Genomic DNA, 27,943 nt, shown 5'->3' with positions numbered 1-27,943 from the left:
TGAGCTACATCCACTTTCCAGAGCAGGTAATTTTGATAGAGATTGACTTTTCGAATAGATACTCTCCCTTATTGGAATTGAAGTTTTAGATTTCTCACGGATCTTTTTAAATTTCAAATTATTTTTTTAAAATGAAAAATGTTTAATAATTTGCCTTGTACAGGCCCAGGACCCAATCCCAGAAGCAATGGTGCCTTTAAAAAGTATGCTGCCTTCTTTTTACCTGCATAGGGTGCTTTGGAAATTACTTTCAGTAGATTTCTCTCCAACTATTTGATTAAAATTAAGTGAGTGATTTCTTCTTGGCTGAAATGAGGGCGGTAGTTAAACATGCGGTTTTCCCATAAGAAAAGCGTGGGGTTCCATCACATGAAATCTGGGTGTCTCTGCTGAGGAGTCTGAATAAATAACCCCGTTATCTGACTTTCTGGTTAATTAATATCTTAAACATGGTTAACCTTTATGCTCATCTATAGCACTCTCAGTAATTGTACATGCTCACTTGCAGGGATTTTAGCCAAAGATATGCAAATATTTCTTTAGAAAAAGGAAAGGATTTTATACCTGTTCTTCCCAGGATGGGGATAGACCAGGATAGTTGTTTTCTAGAATGCTCTTTCCGCCCTTCTAAACATCCGATTTTGGGCCTAAAAGCACACATTGAGACCTTGCTGCCTGTGAAACACTGCCCTAGCCGTGAGGGAAACCAGGACACAAAGTCTATCCTTGTTCTCAGGAGGAAAGAGCTAGAGAAGGAATAAATTGTCTCCACGCAGGGTGGCAAGTGAAGTCATGGAGGGAGGGACATGGGTGAGGGCTCCTGAGCAAGGAGCAGGAGAAGGCGGTGACAGCCTTCCAGGCAGGGGCACAGCAGGTGCATTCCAGGAGCGAGCGAGCTGAACAGGCAGGTGGGTGCCAGTCAGCTCCTGCAGGACTCACTTTCCAGCTTCCAGGCAGCAGTGGGTGTGTTTCTCAATGCGCTGCTAGTTTGTGTGTGCAGGGTTCTGAGTCTCCAGGGCCACTTGGGGGACAGAGGAGTCAATGGGAGGAAACCCGCGGGGGCGGGGGGGGGGGGGCTCTCTGGCCTGGCAGAGGCCCAGGCTGGTCTTAGGACTCCGTAGGAGGATGCAGCAGTGTGTTTGGCTTCTTTGGTCAATTCCAGCCTCCAGCCCTGGGCACAGGAGCCATGGGATACAGGAGGAAGAGGGGGAGGTTATGGTGGGTACTGACCTGCCAGGAATCTCAGAGGCAGAAGCAGTCACCGCTGTTTTGGTCTCCGCCTGTTTGTCCTTGAAAATGTTACTGAAGATCCAGTTTGCATCCTTGAGCCCTCAAGTAGCACTTCCCAAGCGCTTAGTTCAGTTCCTCCAACCAGAGTTGAGCCTTTTGATATGTGTGGTGCAAAGTAACTAGGAATAGGAAAGTGAAAAAGGCACCATCTCCTCCTGCCTTTAAGGAGCTTATAAGAGACAGAAATGTATGTTAACGGTGATATAGAAAATGCACTCTTTTGTCTTAAAGCAGCAACCTGGAGAGGGCGTGTTGACCGGGAGGTAACACTGGCAATAAGTTTGACAGGAGGAAGAGGAATTCACTAGACTGAGACCACGGGGTTTTCTACATGAGCAACAGCAAGTGCAAGCGCGAGGATGGGAAAGCGCGGGCGCGTTCAGCAGCCGCGCAGATTCACGAAGGTTCTGAATCTGGGCTGAGCCTCAACGTCTGCAGCACGGCCCAGGATCGGAGGATTGAGGGCAGAGCAGAAACGGGATCGGATCTGAACTGATAAGGAAGCTATTGCCAGCCCCCTCCCCTCCCAGGTGTGCAGCGCCAGAGGCACTTTTCACCTGGTTTTGTAAGGCGAGAGTTACCCAGGACCTGAGTGAGCCCAGCCTGGGAGGGGTTTCCTAAGCAGAGCAGCCAGGGCTTGGGCGCTACCAAGGAGGGGTCTTCCTGCTTAGGGCACCGGAGCCTTAGGGAAGTAATACCCTTCTATTCACAGTGTCTAGCTGTTGCGTCTTAGAGCTACGTGAGACTTCCTGCTTCGCGGTTCACCAGTTCACAGCCATGAAATTGGAAACTCCAGCCACGTTCCCCACCCACGTCCAGGTCGTGTTGGACAGGATGATGCATCCATTACCACCGGGATCCACTCCACTTCTAAACTGGTTGTGAAATTACAGTGGCAGGATACAAAAGCTCTAACGTGCCTATTAGCTTTATGTGGTGTCTTCCTCTCTCGTTTTTACAAAGTCCCTCTTCCCTGTGGCGAATGCGCAGGCTTCCTCCAGACCGGGAAGAGCCTGTCAGGGGACACAGGGGATGTCCCCTCCCAACTCAGGACTCTGGGGGACATCTCCACGGAGGCCCACCCCTTCTTCTTCTCTGACAAGTCATGTGTGTGGAGTGAGTTTTCCAGACCCGGCGGAAGGCTCCCAGTGATGGCTACGTGTTGACTGACTGGAGTCCGGCAGTCCGCACATCTGCTTAGGTCCCTTGACCTGGGAAAGACCAAGAGCGGGGGACCCTTTGTCTCTAGGATGATTACAAATGCTTTGCCATTTTCAGGGTTAGAGAACATGTTTGGATTCGATCTGTCATCAGTCAAGATTCCAACAGCCTTTTATGACTGTCTACTGTATCCAGGTCCTGTGGGCACTGGAATGGTCGCTTGCAGCCCCAGACCCTGAAGAACCAGTGCATGTGAAAGAAACTGTTAGAAGGACTATGTGGTGGAGGTTTCTCACAGGTTGCATCAGTGCTGGGGGCTGAAACCTGTGTCTCCCTGCATTCATTCATTCATTCATTCATTCATTTTGGAAGGTACTGGGGGTTGATCCTGGGACCTCCTACATGGGAAGCAGGTGCTCAGTCACTGAGCTACATCCATTCCCCTCCCTGCATTTAAAGAATACCTCTGTGCTAGACATTTTTTGCTCCTTTAGCAAGTAATTTTCTTCAGCACCATAAATTATAAGAAAATGAACTGGGGAAAAAAAAAACCCACAGTGAAATTAAGGTGTATTAAAATAGTAACTGATGGGAAGTGGACTTGGCTCATTGTATAGAGCGTCCACCTACCACATGGGAGGTCCACGGTTCAAACTCAGGGCTTCCTTGACCTGTGTGGAGCTGGCCCACGTGCAGTGCTGATGCGCGCAAGGAGTGCTGTGCCATGCAGGGGTGTCCCCTGCGTAGGGGAGCCCCATGTGCAAGGAGTGCGCCCGTAAGGAGAGCCACCCAGCACGAAAGAAAGTGCAGCCTGCCCAGGAGCAGTGCCGCATACATGGAGAACTGACGCAGCAAGATGAAGCAACAAAAAAGAGACACAGATTCCTGGTTCCACTGACAAGAATAGAAGCAGACACAGAAGAACACACAGCAAATGGACACAGAGAACAGACAACTGGGGCGGGGGGGAATGGGAGAGAAATAAATAAAAATTAAAATTAAAAAAAGTAACTGGAAGCCCCATCAGGTTTTCTCACAGGTCCCCTTGATCTCCACAGGTTCCTCTGGACTGGGAACTGCTCTGCGCCCTATCCTGCCGCTGCCTCCTTCTGCGTCTCTCTGGGCTGCCTCAGGTAATTGTCTGAGCCCTGCACCCTGGTGCCTTGGCTTCCCAAGTCCATGTCAAGTCCTGGAGGGCAGAGGCCTGCCTGTCTTCTTGTTGGTCCCTGTTGGGGATTGAATTATGCACCCTGGAAAAACATAGTCTCAATCGTAATCCATTCCTATGGGTGTGATCCCATTTGTAAATAGGACCTTTTGAAGATGTTATTTTTAGTTAAGGTGTGGCCAACTGAATCAGTTCGGGTTTTTATCTGATTACTGGAGTCCTTTATAAACAGAAGGAAATTCAGACATAGAGAAAGCCATGGGAAGAAGCTGGAAGTCAACAAAATCCAGTAGAGAAAGAAGGCACCACCACATGCATTACAATATAACAGAAAAGCCAAGGACCAAGTGCTGCTAGCAGAACACCACAGAACACAGCCCCAGAACACCACAATCTTCAGGGAGAAAGCACAGCCTTGCTGACAACTTGATTTTGGACTTCCAGCCTCTGAAACCATGAGCCAATACATTCCTATTGTTGAGTTAACGCATTGTAACATATTTGTTTTAGCAACTAGGAAACTAAGGATTCCCAGAATTCATCAGTTCTGTGGGCCTTTGGGGTGCTAATTGATAAACAGTTTCTCCAAATACTTAAAAATTCCATCATTTTCTTGATTGTGAAAGTAATGCATATGGATGGCGAATAATTTGAAAAGCATAAAGCTGCTGAACTCTGTTTCAGGAGGGACTGTTCCAGCTTATTTAGGTCAAATATATCCCCCACACCTCACCCCAAGCTCACATACCATGCTCTGCTTATAATCTAATTGATTTTACATGTGAATTTCTGAAATTGAGTTTCATTACTTTGTATTGGTTATTGTAAAATTAACTCAATGAACTTTTTTGTTGAGGGGAGGGGAAGCCTTCTAAACTTTGTGGTCTACCTTTGCGGTAATGAATAACACAGGAGTATAAACTCCTAGCATCCCTAGCCCCAAGATTTACCTAAACTAGTGCTTCTCACATGCTGGTACACTAAAATGCCAAGTAAAATCAAGTTGTTATACGGAAGGCAGATGAGTGAGTGTCATCTACCTTCCTAAGAGTGAGGGTAATTGTGCTGATAAAGCTTGGATAAAGGTGTGTGCAGATGGATGCCGAACCCAGATTGCTGAAGGCAGGGTGGGTCTGCTCAGTGCTTGCAGCAAACCATGTGCAGATCACTGAATTAAATGCAGGCAGAACCCAGTTTTTCCTGCTGGTCCTTTGCTGAAGCATACCAAATAATCCCTAGATCTAAGTTTAAAGACTCATTTTGAAACAACTAACATACTTGTATTTCCAAACTTGGTGATGACGATATGGTTAGTCTCTGAAGATAAAATTTTTGACATTTTCCCCAGGGTGGGAGAGATATTCACATTGCTATAAATATGTTCCACGCACTCCCTGCCTATCAGTTTCTCTACCAGACATTGGAGGGTTCGTGCTTGCCTTTGAGGTACTCACGGTTTAGTGGGAGACAGGGAACCATGAGTAGGCTCCGTGGCTGCAGTAAGGAGTGAGCCGGGGCGGAAGTCGTTCATGGAGGAGCACCTCCGTTAGTCTTCAGGAAAGGGGCCTTGGAGCTGAGAACAAAGGAGAGGAGGGGTCAGTCAGCCAAGAAGCATGCCTGGGAGTCAGGGGAATGTTTCCAGCAAAGGCCTGTGAGCGGGCAGATGCCAGGGGACAGAAAGGTGCAGGCATGTTTCAGATGTGGGCAGAGATTACAAAGGAGCAGCTTGCAAGCTGCTTTGTGTGACCTGAACTATGTTCAGTTTTCTTTTATGATTAGAGCTGGCATTAAAATATTGAGAGATACCACATTAATAACAAAACCAAGCCGAACCTGGATTTCTGAATACTCTTTAAAAATCTAGCATCCGTGCGCCTGTGCTGGGGGCTATGGAGCCTTCCTGGTCCCCAAGACCTCCAGACCCATCATGAGGTGTGAGGGGAGGCGGGAAGAGGGACGCCTGTGACCTAGGCCAGGCAGTGGGCTCCATGTCCTGAACAGCAGAAAGCTGTGCAAATATCTGGGTGTGGAGCTACCCAAGCAGGTTTGCTTTCAAAGAGATATCTCTGGTTATAACCAGAGACTAGCGCGGGTAAGAGGTGCCTAACTGAGTAATGCCTGCCCACCCCCAAGAGATCAGGGCCTAATTCCTGGAAACTGTAAATGGCAGAAGAAGAAGAAAAAGACTTGCAGATGTGATTAAGGATCTTGAGATGGGGAAGATTATCCTGGATTATCGGGGTCACATGTATCCTTGTAAGAGGGAGGCAGAGGGAGATTTGATCCATAGAAGAGGAGAAGGCGATGTGACCGCAGAGGCAGGGATGGAGGGATGCGGCCATGAGCCTAGGAATCCCAGAAACTGGAAGAGGCAAGGAACGCACTCTCCCCTGGGGGCGCTGGAGGGAACCGGGCCCTGCTGACTCCTTAATTTTAGCCCAGTGATACTAATTTTGGACTTCTGGTCTCCAGAACTGTGAGAGAAGAAACTCCTGTTGTTTTAAGTCATCAGGTTAGTGGTAATTTGCTACAGCAGCCCTAGGAAACTAATACAGGCAGTGTCCAAAGGCTCGGGTGGAACCTACCAGCCTGGGGACTGCGTGGGTCTATTTGGTGATGGAATGGGAGGGGTCTCGGAGGACTCCAGCTGGGGTCCCTCTGAAAGCAAGCCTGAGACATGTCATGGAGGAAGAGGTAAATAAGCCCGAGAAGCAAAGGGTGTGTGGTGCGGGGGCACAAACAGGGCAAGACGAGTTTCCTGTAAAGGAGCACGATCGAGCCGGTGACCGATGGGTGTCCAAGTTTCCTGGGGCTGCTGTTACAAAATACCACAAATTGGGTGACTTCAAACAACAGCAATTTATTCTATCACAGTCCTGGAGGCTGGAAGTGCAAAGTCAAGGCGTTGGCGGGGCCCCGCTCCTGCTGAGGGCTCCAGGGAAGAATCCTTCCTTGCCTCCACCAGCTGCTGGTGGTGCCTGGCACGTCTTGGCATTCTTGGGCCTGCAGCTTTAGCCCCACAATCTCTGCCTCCATTGGCCCAGCTACGCCTTGGGTGTCTCAGTGTCGCTGGGTAAAACCTCCCATCCTTTCTCTTGTAAAGACACCCATCACTGGACAGGGCCCAGCCTACTCTTAACTCAATTACCTCTGCAAAGACCCTGTTTCCAAATAAGGCCACATTCACAGGGACAGGGCCTGAGGACTGGAATGTATCTTTTGCAGGGACACAATTCAACTCACTCTGTGGGGCAAGCAGAATGCAGGTTCTGCTGGGGAGCCTCTGGGGAGCCATGTGGAGTAAACCCAGGAATTGCCCCTCGTAGGGGCAGGAAGCTGGGCATTTATCCACGGACTCTCACCCCCCAGTGGTGGAAGGTTGCTCCAGTGGCATTATCCCTCTACCTGCTCCACTTCTGTGTGGGCCCCGCCAGGGTGTGGACTGTGGAAAGCCTGACAGAGGTTGAGGTGCGCATTTGAGGGGGGACCTGTGCTCCTCGCACGGGAGGGATCGTTGCTGTGTGACATCTGGTGGGCCCAGGGAATGTGCTGGGACATGAAAAGCATCTGTTTCAGGCTCCCAACTTTGTAGTTCAGGTGGGGAAGCCAATAGGAGAAGCAGGTCAAGTCTAGTCAGGGATGGGGAGAGTCTGACGTGCCCATGAGAATCCCAGGCAGGTTGACCCCTTGCATGCCTGAAGCTCAGGAAGCCACGATAAATGTGGACAACTCCTTCAAGGAGATGAAGCATAAGGCAGAGGCTAAAGGAAGGTTTGTAGTGACTATTTTTAAAAAATGTTTTATCATAGTAACATACATACAACTCAAAATTTCCCATTTTAACCACTTTTCAGGTATACAATTCAGTGGTATTAATTACATTCATAATATTATGCTACCATCACCAATATCCATTATCTCAACTCTTTCATCATCTCAACAGAAACTCTGTACCCATTAAGCAAGAATTCCCTTTTCCCCTCCCTCCCACCCCTGGCACCTGGTAACCTATAATCTGCTGTCTCTATGAAAGTTGCTCCTCCTAGGTATTTCATATATGCAAAAGCATACAATATTTTTTTTGTGCCTGGATTATTTCACTAAACATGATGTTTTTAGAGTTCATCCATGTTGTAGCATGCATCAAAGCTTCATTTTTTTTTTATGATTGGATAATATTCCATTATGTATATGTACCACATTTTGTTTATCCATTGATTTGTTGATGGACACTTAGGTTGCTTCCACCTTTTGGCTATTGTGAATAATGCTGCTATAAACATTGTGCACAAATATCTGCTTGAGTCCCTGCTTTCCATTATTTTTTTAAACTTTTTATTTTGAAATACTTCCAAACATACAGGACAGTTAAAAAATTATACAAACTCCATACAGAGAATTCCAACACCCACCCCCAGATACCCAGATCCACCAAGTATAACATTTTGCCACATTTGCCATATCGTTCTATTATCTATCCATCCATCATCTACCGATCTACTTATCAAAACATTTTCAGAACAGCTGAATATAGATTGTTTATATCATGCTCCTTGAACACTTAATACTATCGTGTATATTTTCTAAGGACCAAAGATGTTCACTTATATAACCACCTTAAGTCTGCTTTCAATTCTTTCAGCTATATACCAAGAAGTGGGATTGCCAGGTCATATGGCAATTCTCTTTTCAGCTTTCTGAGGAATTATCAGACTAATTTTCACAATGGCCTATTTGGGGTTTGTTGGGCTTCTTGGATTAGATATTCCTGTCTTTTGCCAATTTGGGGACATTTTCAGCCATTATTTCTTCAACTACTCTTTTTGCCCCTTTCTCTTCTCCTTCTAGGAGTTACATAATGCTTATGTTTGTATGCTTCATGTTGTCCCACCAGCCTCTTAAGTTCTGCTCACTTTTTTCATTCCCTTTCAGCTCTTCAGACTGAATGATTTAGATTGTCTTGTCTTCTAGTTTGCTGGTGCTCTCTTCTGCCTGTCCAAATCAGCTGTTGAACACCTTTAGTGTATTTTTAATCTCCATTATTGTCTTTTTCACCCCTAAACGTTATGTTTGGTTCTTTTTAAAAAATTCTAACTCCTCCTTTTGTTCCTTTTCTTCATGCATCATCTTGATTTTTCTATTTTCCTTTAGCTCACTGAACTTATTTAGAGTGGACTTAAATGTCTTTGGTTTTTCCAAAGTCCTACTACCTCTCTTATTTTAGTTCATTCCTTTGAATGGGCTACCTCTTCCACTTTCTTTCTATGTCTTGTGATCTTTTATTGAAATCTGGGCATTTGATTATTTTAATATGCTAACTCTGGAAATCAGAGAATCCTTTTTACATAGGGCGTTGATGTAGTTGGGCTCGGTTGAGGCTCTTCTTCACTGCTTAATCCATTTTTTTACTGAACCTATGCAAGAGACTGGTTAACAGTTCATTTCTTCTCAGGTCTCTCTGAGCCAGTATCTTGCCTTGGGCACGTGTGTTTACTTCAAGAATTCCTTAATATGTGGCTATCTTCCTTCCAGGAGAGGAGTTCCTCTCCCCAGCTTTTCCTCTCTAGACTGCACTGTTTGTTTTTCTTACAGATTTTCTTCCCTGGCAACTGCAGTCAGCTCAGCTCCACTCCTGCACTCGTCTGCCTTTTCATTCCAGTTCTCAGCACTGGACCCACACTGCTGTTCAGCAGCTCAGCTCCCTCTTTTCCACACCACTTTTCTGTCCCCTTGCAACTTCTGGGTTAGGGGACACAGACCTGTGCCTTGAGTCTGTCTTTCATGGAACCAGCTGGTGTCAATGTACAAAGACACCCAATTTTTTCATTTAGATGCACCAATAATCATGCCCCAGGAACCCAGACTGGGAATGCATGTGTGCCAAACTGCCGTGGTAGGTGGGTCAAGCCTTGGGGTCCTGCACATGAATACACAATGACCACCCACCTGTCACTGCAGGGCAGTCAGTTCCCAGGGACATGCACTTGAACGTGCCCTGGCCACTGAACCACCTCTGTGAGTTGCCCAAAATGCCATGCAGAGCCAAGCATGGGGGAGGGGCCTGAACTGGTAACTTTTTTCTGTTGTTCTCCTCTGTTTTTTTTTTAAATTCATTGAGTTGTTCTCTAGTCTCAGTCATCCTCCAGAGTTTTGAGAAAGTTGATTCTGCCTTTTTTTTTTTGCTTTTTCTAAAGAGAGATGTACACTAGCTCATCTTACTCCAGCATCTTGATATCACTCCAGACTTTTTAAAAAAGATTATTTCATTAGCCAGTCAGCAAACATTATTGAGTGCCTACTCTGTGATAGTCCCTGAAATACAGAGGTTATCAAAAACATAAAGCTGGGAAGTGGATATGACTCAGGTGATTGAGGTCCCACCTACCACATGGGAGGTCCCGGGTTCAGTTCCTAGTGCCTCCTGAGAGGACAAGCAAGATAGCAATCTGATGCGATGGGCTGGTGTGGCAGCTGATGTGACAAGATGATGCAACAAGAGAGGCAAGAAGGAAAAGCATAATGAGAGACACAACAAAGCAGGGAGCAGAGGTGGTTCAGGTGAATGGGTGCCTACCTCCCACACAGGAGGTCCTGCATTCTGTTCCTAGTGCCTCCTAAAAAAAAGACCAGCACACAACAAATAGACACAGCAAATGGAAACAATGAGGGGGTGGGGAGAATAAATAAAATATTTTTAAAAAACCAATTAGAATAATTATAAAAGAAACATAAAGCCTCTATCCTTGGAGAGTAAACATGTAGCAGAAAAATAAATAATTTCAGCTGCTGATAAGAGACAGAGAAATAAAATAGGGCTTTGCAATAGAGAGTAACTGGCCTTCTTGAACTGGACTGCTTAGGGAGGGCCTCTTTGAAAAGGTAACATTTACGCTGACTCATGGGTGATGAGAGGGACCCAGCCAGGCAGCTAACTAGGGGAGGGCAAGCCAATGTAAAGGTCCTGGAGTGAGTATTCAAGGGAGAGGGAGGAAGCCATGTATCTGGAACAGTGAGAAAGAGAGAGGGTCGGTGGAGGGGACGAGGCAGAAGGCTGCTGGGTCATACCACTTAGGCACTGGAAGCCATGGAGGTTAGAGGTGAGTAGTTGCCATGTAACACCATTGAAGCTGTGAAGCAGGGAGTGACACGATCTGATTTACATTTTTAAAAGGACACTTGGGTTTTTATGAGGAGAACGGGCTCAAGGAGGGCAAGCAGGAAGGCAGGGAAGCTGGCGAGGCTGAGCAGTCGTCAAGTCGGAGATGGTGGGAGAGAGTTGGGCAAAGACAGGCATTGAAGGCACGGGCCTGTCCTGATTTTCAGTCATGATCACTAGGATTAAAATGATACCCAGAAGGATTAAATTACTGTTTCTAAGGGTATTGTGCCATAACAGTGATGGGATGTGTTGTATTAAATAGAGTAAAAACTCGATAATTGCCTAGCATCCGTTCACAGGTAATGTATTCTACCAGGTGTTTGTGTTGTTAACAGGTTTATCCTTGTTTAAGAGGACTTCATCAAGTAATTATCTGTTTTGATTGGCTCATGGAAAAGATACCTTTAATAGGGTAGACTTTTCACAGATCAGCCTGCTGCTGTAATAGAGCTTTCAGAGTGTAGGTGCTTCCCAGGGCAGGAATGAAAGGCCAGCATTGGTACAAAAGGTCTATTTCTGGGGACACTTGGACCCTGCTGCCCCTGACCCTCGACAAATCCCTCCGGAGGGCTGGCTTGAAGGGGATGCTTGACGGGGCTCGGGACAAGACTGGGACTGCAGGGCGAGCTGGCTCCACGCCATGGCTGGGCCTCAGGTGGGGTGGATGCCAATGTGGCCCTCACTGTGTGCATTCCTACTCAGGTACTTCCCAGGGGGCCTTACAATGCTGCTGGGAGAGCGCAGAATGGGGGGGAGGGCTGCTGTGGGAAACTGGCTTACCTGTTCCTTATTGTAAATGCTACACTTGTTCTATTGTAGATGTTGCAGTTCCCTAGAAATGTAGATGATGTTGCAGTTGTAATAGCAAACAGCTACTTGGTAGTTTTCAATAAATATGAGGTGGAAACTAAGGTCGAGGCTCTTAGTTCCAGAAGCTGTGAGTCCCCTGGTCCCATCTTTATCTCCTCTCTTGTGTCTCTTTCTGTCCTTTATTTCTATAAGTTCTGCATTGCCTTTCCTTCTAGCAAACTTATTGCTGAACTGATTCTCAGCAACTGGTGCCCAATGAGAGTCGTGAAGGGAAAAGGTGCACAGCAACTGGTGGCCCGAACAGGGACCCAAAGGGGAAAAGGATCACCTCGAGCGAAACTAAAGAGATAGAGAATGTCCTGTGTGGGTGCCAGCTCGATGAATGGAGCCATGCCATGGACATCAAAAGTTCCTATGGCACTCAGAATCTCCAGTCATGCAGATGGAGAGACAGACGCTGAAAACTGCATGGCTGGGTCTCATTCTGAAGACTAGAATGGCTTTACATCAAAGTATTTAAACAACAGAACTTGTTCAAGCATGGCATCATAAAGCCAGTATGACCTGGGGACAGAAGGAGATTAAGAAGGAAACTGAGGGAAGCAGATGTGGCTCAACAGATAGAGCATCCACCTACCATATAGGAGAACCAAAGGTTCGATACCCAGGGCCTCCTGGCTCATGTGGTGAGCTGGCCCATGCGCAATGCTGCTGCACACAAGGAGTGCCAGTCCACACAGGGATGCCCCCGCGTAAGAGTGCCCCCCACACAAGGAGTGGCCCCTGAGCAAGGTGAGCCACCCTGCGTGAAATTGCAGCCTGCCCAGGAGTGGTGCCACATACATAGAGAGCTGATACAGCAAGATGACATAACAAAAAGAGACGCAGATTCCTGGTGCCGCCTGATGAGAATACAAGTGGACACTGAAGAACACACAGCTAATGGGCACAGAGAGCAGACAATGGGGGAGGAGGGGGAGAGAAATAAATAAATCTTTAAAAAAAAAAAGAAATTAAGAGGAGGAAAACTGGAAAAGAAATGTTGAATTATAAAAGGAAGCAAAGAAGAAATTCTAGATTATTAGATTTGGAAATGCTTTTTTGTTTGTTCAGTGTATGTGTTGTAATTGTTTCAGGCTGTAGGCAATTGTTAGCCCAGTGATTTTTCTTTGGTGAAGTGACATCAAGAATGGCATCTTCTGGGAAGTGGATGTGGCTCAAGCAGTTGGACACATGCCTACCACATGGGAAGTCCCAGGTTCAGTTCCCAGTCTTCTTCTAGAGAAGAAGAGCAAGACAGCAAGCTGATGCAACAGGCTGGTGTGATGAGCTGATGTAACAAGATGATGCAACGAGATAATGCAACAAAGAGACCCGATGAGGAAATACAATGAGAAACGCAACAAGCGAGAGTGGAGGTGGCTCAAGCCATTGGGTGCCTCCCTCCCACATGGGAGGTCCTGGGTTCAATTCCTGGTGCCTCCTGAAAAAAAAAAGAAGACGAGCACAAAACAGAGAGCTTACAGTTAATGCAAACATCAAGGCAGGGGGAATAAATAAGAAAATAAATATTAAAAATAAAAAGAATGACACCTTCTGATAAACCCACCTTGGGGTCCCCGAGGCTGCTGTTGGCATTCCTGTTCTGTTCCCTAAGCCACCCAGGCCAGTACCCCAGTGCCACTCCAAGGCTGCAAGAGGCCAGAAGGGGAGGACAGTAAATAATTGTAGACAATTGCGAAAAGAATTTAAGTATACAGAAACAGAACATGATCACCAATAATCTTCACAATTATCAGTGCATCTTTTTTTATTAGGTTTTTGTATGATTTTTACATAGGTTTTTGCAATGGTGGCTTAACATTATGTCATAAGCATGGCCCATATCACTAGATACTCTTTATATAAAATATTTTAATGGCCATATGATATCCTGTCCAATGCATATTCCATAATTCACTTGCCCAGTCCCAAATGGTGGGTATTTAGGTTCTTTCCAATTTCTCACAACATAAACAACATCTCAATCAACATTTTTGTTTTATGCAAAATCTTTTATCTACGTCCTGATTAGTTCCCAGTAGGTTTTCAGAAGCATGATTAGCTGGGGATAACATTTAACTCTTTCTAGATGCTTGCTCCTGGGTGGCAGATGGCTTCTCAGAAAGGCTGTCCCCATAACACCCTGGCCTGGCCAATGGGCATATCCTTCTCTCAGTTCCCAGTCCACTTCCTGTGTCATAGCAACGCTGGCGAGTGCTGGCTAATTCCATAAAGAGAGAATGTTTAGGAAGCATTGCTCCTGAAAGAAGCACTGCCGATTCCACTGGTGACCGTCACAGAGCCGATGCACTACCAGCGTGGGCTTTACAAGCTGTAACTGGGGAGATGGAGCGAATGTTAGAGACCAAGGCAAGCCCTCCGCACCACTCTAAGCCGCTTCTCAAAGAGGAGGCAAGCATCGAGGGCCTCCAGGCTGGGTGGGGAGTGTTTACCACCCAGCAAGCACCATGTTTGCCTAGTGCCTTATAGGTCCCAGGATGTAAAAGAACAGAGATTTTTCCAGGTGAAGAGAGCCAGAGGCAGAGCTGGGGAGTGGGCGCTTTTGGTACCTGGCATGGGAGGAGGCACCCAGCCTTCCTGGCTATGTGCCTCTGGCTGGCTCTGCTCCTGGTCCTGCCACTTATCTCCATGTGGTCTGGAGCACGTTGATGAACCTCACTGGACCTCAGTTTCTCATTGGTCACATGGGGGTGATAATATTTACTTCCCGGGGTTGTGGTGAGGGTTAAGATTAGGGATGTCAAAGCGCCAGGCTCCGTCTGGCAAAGCAGCAGAAAACGTGCCAGCCACTCTCTTCTCCGCTGCCACTCCCAGGACCAGCTGACCCTTCTGCTGCTGGACGGTTTTACCCAGCAGGTGTGGGATGAGCTCTGGATCCCCTGCCGCCTCCCATGCCTCAGCAAGGGACACAGAGAGGCACCCTAGTCTCCTCCTTGTGCTCCTGGCCCTAGAAACCTACCCACTCCCAAATGTCAGCTCCCCAGAGTCCCCAGTTTGCTTTAAGGGTGGTCATTTTCAGCTAGTAGTCCTTGCCTTAATATATTCAGCAAACCTCTGAGCACTGTGATAACCCTGATGGGCGGTGAGCAAGGTAAATGAGCTAAAAGATGATTGATTGTTTTTAATGTGCAGTTTTATCTTCAACCTTTCCTAGCAACGTGCTCTACCAGAGTAATAATTTCGTCTTCCAGGTATTGGCCAGTATCGAGATTGCACATCTATTTACAGTTGCCTGGAAGCCTCATAATTACAATACAGTCCAAGTACCCATTTTCTTTCCCTGACTACAAATAGGGATCAATCGAATTTTAAATCACTGCTCCTGGGCTCGCTCCTGATTGTGACCTTTGTAAATGATTAGCGCTCACCCCTGTTGCCTTCTGCCCAGAGCAGGCGAGCGGGCAGAGCTTTCTAACTGGCATTTAATCTGGAGAGGGGCCAAAGATATTTGAGGTGAAACCGGCAATGAGTTGCCAGTAGAGAAAGTGCCCGTGGACTTTGTCTGCCCCACAGACACTTCCCGTGTGTTCCACATGCCCTTCTGCTTTGTCTAACCCCTGGGGTTCCGTGGATGCTTTTTCACCCTGAGCCCGTAGACAGAGCTACACTAAGCACCCTTCTGGGCTGGTTCCCGGGAAGAGGGAGAGCTGCCTTCAGAATATCCCAGGACATTTCAGACCTGCAAAAAAAGATAAAAATAAAAGATACAATTTTTATTTGCCAGAAAGAAGTTCCTTAGTTTAGTGTTTTAATCACTGAATTTGATCTCAAATGCTCAGCTTTGGATTGTGAAGCCTGAGACAGTCTGCAGGGTAACTAATTCTTAGTGGAGAAGTTGGGGGCCTGGACTGTTTGCCTTAGGCGCTGATTTAGTTGGGTTTTCTGACGCAGGGTAGAGGCAGCTGCAGCGTTTGAACCACTCCGAGGCTGCCAGGGGGCCTTGGGGGCAGGCGGCGGAAGCCCTGCGCAGAGCTCAGCTGGAGCTCCCACTTCCGTCGGTGCCGCGGTCAGAGGTTAGGAAGGCCGTCTCCACCAGCCTCTCCCAGAATTACACACACCTGCCTGATGGCCAAGGGCGGCTATGTGGGGGGCACAGCAGCAGTGTGCGCGCGCGCGTGTGCAGTGTGCTGCGTGACAGAGCGTCTGTGACTGCTAACCCCACCTGGCTTTCATTATGTGCTGGTTTTAGGAGTGAGTGTGCCGCCTTCCTCTGTGGTCAGGGCGTTGGTTGTGCCATTTAAGCACACTCTCGTCATCCTTATTCTACACCATTGCAAAATGTTTCATCCCCGGCATTGGGCCTGGGGTGGCCTGTTGTTGACACACTCCAGGTGTCTTTCAGAATTGCTGAGCTAGCCTGACTGCCCCCTGTTTCTCTCTAGGTCCTCCCTTCCCTCTAGCAGGGCTGGTCTCACTGGGACTCCGCTTCCTCGGTGCCTTTGTGTAAGGTACAGCCACACAATGCCCCAGCCCATCCCATAATCAGCCCCCCTTGTCCTCCATCCAGCCCCTTGTCCTCCTCCATCTGGGCAAGCTCCACGCCCATCCCAGGCAGCAGCACTGCCTCTGCTCACCCCCACGGTACCCGAGCGCGTCTTTAAACACACTGCAGCTTCTCATAGGTTCCCGGGAAGTCTTGTTTCCCCCGCCAACCCACAAGGGCTCTCTTTGACTCTTGAACAGATAGGTCCTAGGTAGAGAGGAGAAATGCTTTGCCCCATCGTGGGCCTGCTTGGGTCTGTCTGCAGCACAGCTGCTCAGGAACTTCTTAAAAAAGCATCAGTGTTGACCAGAAATGAAAGCCATCTTCCAGAATTTAAACTACAAATCACATGTCAAGTCTTCAACAAAGCAAAGTTTTGGGGTGCTCCTAAAAGTCTCTGGATAACCTCTGCCACCCCCAGGACCGGCTGACCCTTCTGCTGCTGGATGGCTTTACCCAGCAGGTGAGCTTGTGCTCAGCCCCACGTGTGTGTTGACAGTCATAACGATAACGTGGAAAGGGAATTTGGAGAACAACATTATCTTTGCTACCAATGCAGAAACAAGAGTGGCTCAGATGAGGTAGAGGAAATGAACCAAATGGCATCAGCGGCTGGCCGCCCTTGAAACAGCAGAAGCTGCGGTCACCTGAGCTCCTTTCTCCAGGTAGAGAGGTGAGCACCTTCCTGTGTGCACAATGTCCTATATGTCCAATGACTGAACATTTTATTCTATTTGGGCTTTGAAATACAGCAAAAACCAAGTGCCACATGTTTCCTTTGTACTCTTTCTTTCTAGAACAATAGAGCATACATCCATCCTCACAGGTTGGAGCTGAAGTAGGCAAGTCTTTCCAGTTGCCATAATTGGCTTTTAATTTCTAAATTCTAGCAAGCTCCAGTAATGTAAATACAGCATATTTCAAGATATTTCTGTAACAGTAAATCCAAGGATTATGGTTTGGAGCAATTGATTTAATTCCTAAAACTTGTATCAGTCTGGAAATGTGAGATGTGTTTTGTGTGCTGAGAGGTCAGATTCTAAAATGTGTCCAGGGGTCTCAGCAGCAGATCGGATCCTGGAGCCAGAATTTTGGAACTGCCCACCTGGAACCCCATGACATCATTAGCCATCATGAGTCCTGGGTACTCTTGGGGATGGTAAACATCTCGACTGCTGCAGATGCAGGTGCATTTTTGTTTGAAGAGTTACCTTTTGTTCGTTCCCTGAAGAGTAGCGACTTTGCTGATTTCAGTTTAGTTTATTTTCCCACTATTTACATGTGTACATGTAAGTGTTTTCTAAGATGCTTACATTAGTGTCATGTTTTGCAGATGATGTATAACAGTAGGATTTAGGTGAGAATCTTTAGTGCAAAATCTATTGCTCCTGGTAATGAAGGAAGTGCACTTTAGTTGCAGTAAGTTATGGTAATTGAGCTCACCACAGGCAAATTGTATCTCTTGAATTTCACCTTTGTCTTGGCACATATAGTATTAGCAATTATTCTGATTAAAATAATGGTCTGCATTTTTAAATGTATAATTTGCACTTAAAGTCACTGTTTAAACTCCAGTAGTAATGTCACTTTTGCAGAGTTCAAAGAAATGCTGATCCCACAGGCATCCCAAAGACTCAAGTGAAGAAACAGGGTCTACTTGTGGACAGGGAGAGTTATCCCTTCCAGCACCCTCCAGGATATTCGGTCAGGAATCTGTGTCTATAAATGCCTGGTTGATTGGGGATTTAGTCAGTCGAGTTTTCTAAATTATTTTCTGAGTCCTTAGGTAAAGAAGGGAGAAAGCAGTGACTAAGTGCCCCAAGTTTCTGGAATAATTGACCTATACAGTCAAGTAAACATAGTATACTCTCATTCGCAGGCCAGCTTGCATGGGCAAAACCAGCAAAGAAGACGTTTCTCACAAACGAGAATTTAGCTGAAGGGAGCAGAGCAAGCAGCCATATTTTCCAAAAAGGAACTGCAGGAATAGGTTAAAGCCTTCCTTCATAGAAGAGGTTTGGAAGTACTAGGTCAATACACTGTATATCTTCAGGACAGGAATGTGGTATGTCCCTATCACCTCGCCCGGCCCCCCATTACCTCTCACCTTCCTTCCACCAGGAGCCTTCATGTTCTTTCGTCCCCCATAATCCATTCTCCATGAACAGACAGAGGGAATTTTTTTTAAAACAACTTTATCAAGATATAATTCACAGACCAGACAGGTCACTCATGAAAGTGTGCAGGTCTATAGTTTTTAGTATATTCAGAGAGTTGTGTCACCATCACCACAATCGATTTAGAACATTTTCACTACTCCCAAAAGAAAACCCTTACCCTTCAGTCATCATATCCCGAACCCTGGCCTTACTGCAGTCCTAGACAACAACTAACAAATTTTCTGGTCTCTGTAGATTTGCCTATTCTGGGCATTTTATGTAAAAGGAATGTTAAAATATGTGGCCCTTTGTGTCTGGCTTCTTTCACTTAGCATAATATGTTCAAGGTTCACCCAAGTTGAAGCCTCTATCAGTACTTCATTTCTTTTTAATATCAAATGATATTACATTATGTGGGTCTTCCATATTTTATTTATTCATTTCTGTTATAATAAATCCAAACATTACACTTTGAAACAAGTAATTTAATTCCCAAATACTATGTCAATCTGGAAGCATGAATCGATGGACATTTGAGTTGTTTCTGCTTTTTGACTATTCCGAATGATGCTGTGAACATTTGTGTTCAAGTTTTTGGGTGGACTTGTTTTTATTTCTCTTGGGTTTATACCTAGGAGTGAACTTGCTGGATTATATGTTATCTCCATGTTTAACCATTTGAGGAACTGTACATTTTTATATTACCACCAGAAGTGTATGACAGTGTTGGGGATTGAATCATCCCCCACAAAAGGCACACTCAGGTCCCAACCCCTGGTCCTGTGGTTGTGAACCCTTTGTAATTAGGCCCTTTGAAGATATTATTAGTTACGGTGTTCCCAAAATGAATGATACCAGGCCTTAATCCAATATGGCTGACATCTGTATAAGCAAAGGAAATTAGATACAGAAAGAGAAACAACAGGGAGCAGTCAGAAGCTGGAAGTCAAGAGAACCAGAAGAGAAAGGAGATGATGGAAAAACCAAGGAACACCAAAGATTACCAGCCTGTCAGAAAATACATTCCTTGGAAGGAAGCAAGCCTTATAGCCTCTGAAACCATGAGCCAATGCATTCCTGTTATTAAGACAACCCATTTGTTTTAGCAGCTAGGAAACTAAGACTCAGGGTTCTGATTTCTCTATATCCTTGTCAACACTTGCTACTATCTGTCTTTTTTATTACATTCATTCTAGTTAGTGTGAAATAGTATGCCATTGCGGTTTTGATTTGTTTTCCCCAATGACTAATGATGTTGAACTTTTTTCACGTGCCTACTGGTCATTTGTATGTCTTCTTTGGAGAAATATCTATTCAGATCTTTTGCCCATTTTTAAATTGGGTATTTGTCTATATATTGTTGAGTTGTAAGAGTTCTACTTTCTAGATATAAGTTCTTTCTATTTTCTAGTTACAAGTCCCTTATCATAGTTGTATCATGATTTGTAAATATTTTCTCCTATTCTGTAGCTTGTTGTCTTTTCATTTTCATGATAGTGTCCTTTGAAGCACAAAATTTTTAATTTGGAAGAAGTGCAGTTTATATATTTTTTCCTTTGGCTACAATATTTAAGAAACCATTGCATTATTCTAGGTCAGGAAGATTAAGGGCAATGTTTTCCTCTGAGAATTTTATAGTTTGTCTTCGGTCCCTTTTGTATTAATTTTTGAATATGGAGTAAAGTAGGGAATTCAACTTCATTCTTTTGCATGTAGATATCCAGTTGTCTAGTACCACTAGTTAAAAAGACTATTCTTTCTCCCATGAGTTGTCTTAGCCTCCTTGTTGAAGATCAGTTGATTGTAAATGTGACATTTTATTTTTGGACTTTCAATTCTATGCCATACATCTCTATTTATCCTTATACCCAGTGCCACCCTGTCCTGATTACCATAGCTCCATAGTAAGTTGTAGGGATTGTGATTTCAGTTCTTTTTCAAGACTGTTTTGGCTGTTCTGTGTCCCTTGAATTTACAGAAGAATTTTAGAATCAGCTTGTCAATTTCCTCAAAGAATTCAGCTGGGATTTTGATAGGGATTGCGTTGAATCTGTAGATCAATTTGGGAAGACTGACAATTATAACGATATTAAGGCCTCCAGTCCATGTCTTTCTATTTGTTTAGGTGATGAAACATTTTAGAAGGTAAATTGTATCATATCACTCCCCAACTTAAAACCCTCTAATGGTTTCCCCTTGCACTCAGAATAAATTTCAACTCTAATTGTGGCCCAAGGTCTGCTTGACCTTGCCCTGCCTCTCTTCTCCACCTTCCCTGCTCCTCACTCTTCCTTCCCCAAAGGCTCTTCCCTGGCCTCTTCAAGCCCTTTCTTGCCTCAGGACCTTTGCACTTGATGTTTCTCTGCCTGGAACTTTTTCCCCTCTTGTCTTCATGGCTGGCTTCTCCTTGTCATTCAGATCTCAGCTCAGAATCATCCCCTGACAGGCACTTTTCTTGATCACCAGTTCTAACCCCCACCTCATGTTACTTTTGTGTATCACTAATCCTTAGTATTTTCTTTATAACGTTCATGGTCCTGTGAAATTATCTTGTTTACTTGTTGTTTTTTTGTCTCTCACTACCTGAATGTATGTCTCATGAGAACAGATTTGTGACCCGGTCTGTCTCATTCACATGGACCCCTTATATTTAGAGCCTTGCCTGCCACTTGGAAGACACTCTACAAACACTTGTTGAATAATTGAGTGAACAGTGGGTACATATTTGCTAGAAACCGGGTGAGTAACCAGGTGCAGGCCACATGTATTCATGGATATGTGTCGTGCACTTGCCTTGAGCATATTCAGTAATTGGAAAGCTAATTAGAATCAGAGGACTCTGAGGCACAGCGTCAGGCAACAGTCTGGCTTGCCTCTCTGGCCAGCTCTGGTGCGAAGTAGGTACCGCTTCCGCTAGGGTAAGGGTGGCTGGTACGGGCGCTCCGCCCTCGGCCTGGTACGGGTGTCACCGCCCTCAGCCCGCCCTTCGGCCCTCCCACCGCACATCATCTCATGCCCCCCCCTGCTTGCCGAGCCGACCACCTAGCCTTATAAGGGCATGTAGCCCGCCCGGGCCAATAGGGAGCTGGGGCCAGCAACGGCCTTCCCTGCACCAGCCCAGTATATCAGTGCCTGCAGTTCCGCAATAAACCAGATCTGCGCCATCAGCCAGTCTCCGTGGTCTGTCTCCTCTAGCCGGGCCGCGTTGTCCTCGCCTCCTGTGACCCCACGAAGCCCCGCAGAGGCTTCAGGACTCAGAGCTGGAAAGCTAAAAAAATCCTTCCTTGCACCCCCAAATCTGGGTTGGGTGTATACCTGTCAGGGATGCATCCTAGTTACCAGGTTGTGGTTCACAGATGCCTGCAAGGAACCCTGCTATTTGGTGCAGGCAAAGCCCTTTTGGGGTAACGAGGCTCACGTGGCTCTTTGCCACCCCACCTCTGTTCCTGTCTTTGGGATTTTGTTCCCCCTCCCTTCTCTGATCCCATTCCTTTAAATATGACCCTTCATTTCATCTAAATGACCCAGAAAATTTAGGAACAGAAGTGTCCTTGAGGGGTAGTGCTCACTGAGCACAAAAGGCATGGGGACCCTGGCTTGGCTGGTTGTGGCTGCTTCTTCTTGGCTGTGATCCACCAGTTTTCTTGAGATGCTAGAAAATGTCTTCCAGCTTGAGATCTGTCCTTCAGACATTGGCTTGGGTCAGTGGAATTGGTGCGCATAGCAATAGTAGCAACCGAGCCCTAGGTTTCCTCACCATAAAAGGGCTAAAATGATGACAAGGTCTAGCCCCATGCTGGGTCCTGTCCTTATCAGATGATGGGACCTCAGAGGAGTCATCCTCCCACCTCCTGCAGAGGATGCCAGCCTGCCTCCCAGGTTCCCCCATGCACACATTCCCAGAACCTTCTTCCCATTCTCTGTCCTGCTTTTCTGACCTCCCCAGTGCCTTCCTCTTCTGGACTTCTAAAGTCATTTTTTTTTAAAGATTTATTTATTTGTTTGTTTGTTTCTCTCCCCACACCCCCAGCTGTCTGTTCTCTGTGTCTATTGGCTGCATGTTCTTTGTCCACTTTTGTTGTCAGCGGCATGGGAATCTGTATTTCTTCTTGTCATGTTGTCATCTTGTTGTGTCAGCGCTCCGTGTGGATGGCGCCATTCCTGGGCAGGCTGCACTTTCTCATGCTGGGCTTCTTACGGGGTGCACTCCTTGCACGTGGGGCTCCCCTACGCGGGGAACATACCAGCATGGCACAGCACTCCTTGCGCGCATCAGCACTGTGCATGGGCCAGCTCCACACGAGTCAAGGAGGCCCAGGGTTTGAACTGCAGACCTTCCATGTGGTAGACGGACGCCCTAACCACTGGGCCAAGTCCACTTCCCACCAAAATCATTTTTAACTAATCAGGGATGGCCTGATCTTGCTCATTTTCCTTGTTTTGTTGCCTCCCCTGCCAGATTACAAGGCTTCTCATGGCTTTTTCTTCATCTGTCTCTGTGTCTATTCAACCTTACTTGGCTGAGTCCCATGGAGAAAGTAAATGATGTACTTGCCAGGACCCTGAGAGCAGCCCTGGTCTGAAATGAGAGCTCCAAGGTCTTGGGTTGGGGTGTTATGTTACTAGCAGAGGATCCAGTTATGTGGCTTTTGCAACTCAGACACATGAAACTCCTACTGAAGCAACTCTTACTGAAGTTGAGCTCACAATAATAAATTACGAACCACCAGGAGGGAGAGTTAGCAGATGAAACAAACAGGAGGCGTGGCATTCCAAAAACTGAAAATAATAGAACAATCTGAAAGAGATTCTAAAATAAGTATGTTTAAAATATTTGGAGATAACTGAATGTTGATCACTTTACTTTTCTGTTATGTTTGAAATAGATTATAATTTTTAAAAAGAGAATCAAGAAAGGAAGACAGTCAACGGTTTAAATGAAAAAGTGATAGGAATTTTAATTTGAACTTAGTTAATAGGTCTACATCTGCTAATTCATGCCTTTCATTTTGCCCTCCCTTCTTCCTGGTAATCCATACTATATAATACCAGTTTACAACCCAGGAGAAAAAGGAGTCAAAAGTCATCGTCATATGTTATTATCTTCATCCAAAACTTCTGAAACAATTAAGATAAGGGGATGCCTTGTCAAACAAAAACTCAAGAATTTATTTCTCACGAATACTTAGGACAGGTGTAGATTTTCTTTTTGCTTTATCAGAAGAAAGTAAATAGATATGAATGACTTCACATTCACTTCCACACTAGCAACCAGACACTTAATTTCTCTGGGATGTTATCCACAAACAGAAGTTCCTTGTTGCCATGGATTTCTGCTCTTGAGTTTTGTTTTATTTTATTTTTTTCCTTGCTTTTTCCAAGAAAAAGCAGTCTAGCTGAGAAATAAGTGAGGTATTTTTAGTTCTTTGAATGGTTTTTCATTAACTCCTTTCATCTTTTGGCCCAAGGACCACTGGACCATCAAAGGGACTTTAATACTAAGAATGGAAAAGGAAAATTGTGTTTTTTGGGCCATGATTACCCCTGACCAGCTAGATCTGTGGGCAACCCCAGGAAACAGGAAACCTTCACTCTTATTTATTGGGTTTTCTACAAGGGACCCATTGCTTTTCAGATGTACCAAAGGCACTTCAGACTTAAGACATTAAACAGAGTTCTCTGGGTTCTCCTCCTTGATGGAGAGGGCTCCCAAGACAGAAGCCCAGAATCCTTCCTTACTCTTCCTCCCACTCACCCTTCCTTCAGTCATTCACCAGTCCTTTCAATTCTCCCTCCTCGGTATATTCCAAATAGAAGGTGTATTTCTCCTTGAGTAGGTTTGGGGCTGCCTTAGGGATCAAAAGACCCAGGCCCAGACCCAACAGGTCTCTGCTCCAGGCTCATGGACTTTCCTCGTGGAGAGCTGGCCTCCACTGCCAATCTTGGCAGCCCCTCTGTCCCAATCCCACCTCTGAGCCCCACCTGTGTACATAGACCCTCCTTGGGGATTCTCCTTTTTTTGAGTTCAGAGGCAAAGAAACAACAGTGCAACAGGGGGAAAAAAAAAAAAGAGAGAGCTGAAAACAAGTAATAATTCCAAATTATCTCTCACTTCTTTTTTCCTTACCTCTCTATAACCTGAACAGAAGAATGAATCTCTCTGTTGTGTTCTCCTGCCCTTATTGGTGGTGGTGGGAATGACTGAGGAGGAGGCAGAAGAGGCCCTTCCTCCTAAGCAGGAATATTTCTCTCCCTGCCTCACTCCTGGGTATGACCAACTTCTCTCATGGCTGGAAAGGAATCAGGAAATATGAAGCAGAAGCAGAGTAGCCTTAGGGGAGAGCTCCTTGGCATTTATGTCTGAAAGAGGAATTTGGTATCTGAGTTGGTATGAATATTTCTTCCTTGTTTTGTTATGAGTATGTTTGTAAATATACATAAAACAGATAACCTTGTTTTTCTTCCCTAGCTTATCCCCTTATCATATAACATAAGTTGTATTGGCTTTTTACTGTAGTATCTAAATTATAAGATGTCAAGTTTAAGAGTGAATATTACCCAAGAACTTGCACACTCTTCTAGGGAAAGAGTTAGTGTACAGTTGTACACAGGACAGTTGAGTACTGTTAGGTGAAAATATGACTGTTAATGTTTTTACTTAGAACTTAAGTATGGTTTAAGGAACTGTGTATGGATGCCAAATTGACAAGGAGTGAACTGTGATGATTAAGTTTCATGTGTCAGCTTGGCTAGGTTATGGTGTCCAGTTGTTTGGTCAAGAAAGCACTGGCTGATTGTTACTGTGAAGGTATTTCATGGATTCGAATCATCAGTAAGTTGATTGCATATATGGCTGATTACCTCTACACTAAACTGAGAGATTGCTTCAACCATGAGAGAAAGCCAGAGGGTGTAGCCTGAAGCTGAAGGTCAACAGAATCCAGAAGAGAAGGAAGAGGCCACCTTGCGCATTGCCATGTGCTGAGGAGTCAAGAATCACCAGCAGCCAGACCCAGAACTCCAGTCTTCAGGAACAAAGCACTGCCTTGATGATGCCTTGATTTGGGCTTTATCCTAGCTTCAAAACCATGAGCCAATAAATCCCCATGGTTTGTGCCAACCCATTGCCTAGTATTTTCTTGAGCAGCCAAGGAAATGAAAGCAGCATCTTTTTAGGAAGATTACATCTTGCTTATCACATTTGCCATTCGTATTTTCAACTGAAATTCCAACCTTCAATAATTTATTCTTTTCACTTGGGGTGTTCCAAATGTTGATGTTCTAGTTTCACCTCTTGGGGTTTGCAATTAAAATGAGTTTTCAAGCTCCTCCCCAACCCCCGCCCCCAGAGTCTTGTTGTAGTCAAGATCCAAGATAGTTTCGGATATTTCACGTGAACTCCTAGCTGCAAACACAAACAGTTGATTAGATTCTAGGGTACTTGCCAAAACAAATTTGCACTCTAGTGATAAAGACAATCACTTTGTTATCCATCTGGACACTTGGCCAGTTTAAAAGCCCAACCACTGGCATTCTTGTCTACCTGAAAGCGCAGGAGTAGATACAGCTTTTATCCCTGTCCCTGCCCTCCAACAGCAATGATCTTGAGACTTGGATGTCTTTGGAAGCCTTTCTAGGTAACCCCTTATGTTCCAAGCTGCCAGCACTCACTGAGCAGTGCCCATCACAGAGATGCTGGACTACAGAGCTCCTGCTTATCTGATGGTGGGATGGTGGGCAGGTTGTCTGCCCTCCTTGAACTCAGCCTCCTCCTCTGCAAAGTGAGGGTGGTGTCATCCTTGGCCAACACCCTTGAATATTATTGGGAGAATGAAGTGACTTTTCTGAAGAAATCTGAAACAGTTGCAAGCTTCCTACAAAAGCCAGGAGATGACCTTCACCTCTCTGATGGTGTGCCATGAATGTTTCCTGTTTACTTAATTTCTTTCTGTTAGATTATCAGCCTTTTTTTTTTTTTTCTTTTTTGGAGTTACTGGGGCTAGGGATTGAAACCGGGACCTCACCTGTGGGAAGCAAGCTCTCAACTGATTGAGCCACATCTACTCCCCAGATTAATAGCCTTCTACAGAAGGCCAGAGAACAAGAGCTATTTCTTTTTCCTATTGTTATTTTCACCTAGAACTTTCTTCAATGGCAATTCATAGTACCCAAGGCATGTGGGACCAGGCAAGAGCTTAGGTCTGAGACAGGGGTGGAAGTTTACATCTAACTTACTCTGGATTTCCTCAAGAAACACATAGGTTGGCCACTTAGTGCATTTTATTTTTTTAATTCATTGATCACTTTATTACTTTGAAAGACAATTACATTGATCCATTGCCACATTTCTAGATCCAAGGTTTAAAGGACAAAATTTTCAGAGATAATTGTGTAAAGTAGCAAGTGCATGCAAAAATATGTAATGAGGGTAGCAATCTTAAAGTCTATTCTGAAATACTCAGAAAGCATGTGTTTAGGCATGTATTTAGCAATGACTGAATCTCCTTGGCCAGGAATGGAGTAGAGTAAACCTACACCTTACTCAGGTACTGTTAGGGAGGAATGACTGGGGGCAGCAGCCCCAGCAGCACTGCCCTGATCAAAAGAGCTTCCCGGATGTATCTTGCTCTTCCACACAACCTGGGTCTAGCAAGAGCCTCTATTAGTGTTGCAAATGAGCATATCATAGTGACTGCAGGAACCAACAGGTTTTAGTAATGATAATTTCCCCTATCATAATATCAACACTTTTTGAACTCTAAAGATATTTTTAATAAACCTTTGATTTTAGAATAGCTTTAGATTTATAGAAAAATCACAAAGATAGTACAGAATTCCCATATATACCACACCCAGTTTCCCCTATTATTATCTTGCATTAATATGGTACATTGGTCACAGTTAATGAACCAACATTGATACCTTATTATTAACTAAAGTTAACACTGTATTCAGATTTCCTTAGTTTTTACCTAATGTCCTTTTTCTCTTCCTGGAGCCCATCAGAATACCATAGTACACTTAGTCATCCTACCTGCACAGGCTCCTCTTGACTGGGACAGTTTCTCAGATTTTCCTTGTTTTTGATGACCTTGACAGGTTTGAGGAGAACTCGTCAGATATTTTATAGAATGCCCCTTAATTGGGATTTGTCTGATGTGTTCTCATGGTTAGACTGGGATTATGGGTTTTGAGGAGGAAGACTACAGAGGTAAGTTACCATACTCATCCCATCTTATCAAGGGCACATGCTATCAGCATGACCTTGACTGCCTAACTAAGATCATGTATCAGATTTCTCCACTGTAAAGTGACTATTTTTTCCCATTTCCATACGTACTCTTTGGAAGGAAGTAACCATGCTTAAGGAAAAGGGAATTATGTTCCATCTCTGTGATGACAAGTATCTATATAAATTACTTGGAATTCTTCTGCATGGGAGATTTTTTTTATTGCTCCCATTTATTATTCAATATTTTATATCAGTGTGGACTCATGAATATTTACTTTACACTTTGGGTTAAAATCTAATACTATGATTCCAGTAGATGAAAATGGCAGCATAAGATGCTCCAGGATGGCATTCCCTCACAGAATCTTTGAACAACTAGCAAAAACTTGCAGTGTCATCTTCCTCAGAACTCAGAAAG

The 27,943-nt window shown here is 45.2% G+C and overlaps 1 long non-coding RNA gene across 1 annotated transcript in view; it reads left to right on the top strand.

The window, feature by feature from the left end:
• Window positions 1–1,763: 1,763 nt before the first annotated feature.
• The window catches only part of LOC131274340 (uncharacterized), a 92,932-nt gene continuing 66,752 nt past the window's right edge, over window positions 1,764–27,943 (top strand). The window contains exons 1-2 of the long non-coding RNA XR_009181576.1: window positions 1,764–1,820; window positions 3,510–3,584. This is a non-coding gene — a long non-coding RNA (uncharacterized lncRNA). The remainder of the gene's footprint in view (window positions 1,821–3,509; window positions 3,585–27,943) is intronic.

The sequence above is a fragment of the Dasypus novemcinctus genome, chromosome 18 (genome assembly GCF_030445035.2).
Source record: "Dasypus novemcinctus isolate mDasNov1 chromosome 18, mDasNov1.1.hap2, whole genome shotgun sequence".
In the NCBI taxonomy this organism is placed as follows: Eukaryota; Metazoa; Chordata; class Mammalia; order Cingulata; family Dasypodidae; genus Dasypus; species Dasypus novemcinctus.
The sequence above is the reverse complement of the archived record's forward strand: the minus strand, read 5'-3'. Positions and strand labels throughout refer to the sequence as shown.